This window comes from Cyprinodon variegatus, unplaced genomic scaffold, assembly GCF_000732505.1.
Source record: "Cyprinodon variegatus isolate N-32 unplaced genomic scaffold, C_variegatus-1.0 Scaffold1582, whole genome shotgun sequence".
Lineage (NCBI taxonomy): Eukaryota > Metazoa > Chordata > Actinopteri > Cyprinodontiformes > Cyprinodontidae > Cyprinodon > Cyprinodon variegatus.
The window spans coordinates 32,326-33,474 of record NW_015152035.1 but is presented as its reverse complement, the minus strand read 5'-3'; positions in this window follow the sequence as shown (position 1 = coordinate 33,474).

Sequence of the window (1,149 nt, the reverse complement as noted above, 5' to 3'; positions counted from 1 at the left end):
TTTGTTTTTTTTAAAGAATTCAAGTTGTATAGAAAAGGAGGGGTGTTTGTTGTGATTTAACACCCCCTAGAGTTTTATGATAGTATTACAGGGGGGGTTACATCCTTTCTACCTTTAGAAGTGGGGAAAAGCATTGACCATAAGATAACTAGACCTTGATAATCAGATGGTTGGCTGATGGGAAAATGGATGCTGTGGGGGGGTGGATATAACATCCATAGGGATATCGGGGTTAAAAAGTTCCCTAAGAGCCCAGTTTGAAGTTGGTATGGAAGGATTTGTATCATAAAGCTTGGAGCTCGTACAGGTGCACAAATTAGATTTTTTAATCTAAGATGTATGTTGGCAGAGATCCTTCTTATTCATTAGAATACATGATTGAGTGTGGCTTGAGTCCCAGTGCAATAGATATATAAATGCACATCTATATAAATAACCTGTGCAATAACCTATATATATATATATAAAGGTGCATGGGGTATATACAGTGCATCTACACACACACACATATATATATATATATATATATATATATATATACACAATGTACAGTCATGGCCAAAAGTTTTGAGAATGATTCAAATGTTAATATTTACAAAGTCTAACACGTGCAGTCATCATTGCACACAAAAATAACCTAACAGGAAAGAGAATCGTAGCTAGAAAGATTGCACCTCAGTCAACAATCTATCACATCATAAAGAACTTCAAGGAGAGAGGCTCCATTGTTGCCAGGGAGAGCTGCAGAGGTCCTGAAGAAGAGGGGTCAACACTGCAAATATTGACTTGCTGCATTAACTCATAACTGCCATTAAAAGCTTTTGTTACTCATAATATGATTGCAATAGTATTTCTATATGTGATGATCTGACATACACACATTAAAACCAGAGGGCAGCAGATCATGTGAAAATATATTTGTGTCATTCTCAATACTTTTGGCCATGACTGTATATATAAAAATATATATATTTCTTCCTTTGGCACCATAATCTTGTGTAAATCAATTTTCAATGTTTTATTAGCCAAAAGAAAATGATTCTGATAAACAGAAATAAAGGTTTGAAAGTGTGTTATCTACATAAACCGTGTTTTATTCAAAGACGTCCTCGGGTGGTAGACCATGACTGAGTCGCTGTAGTAAAGGGG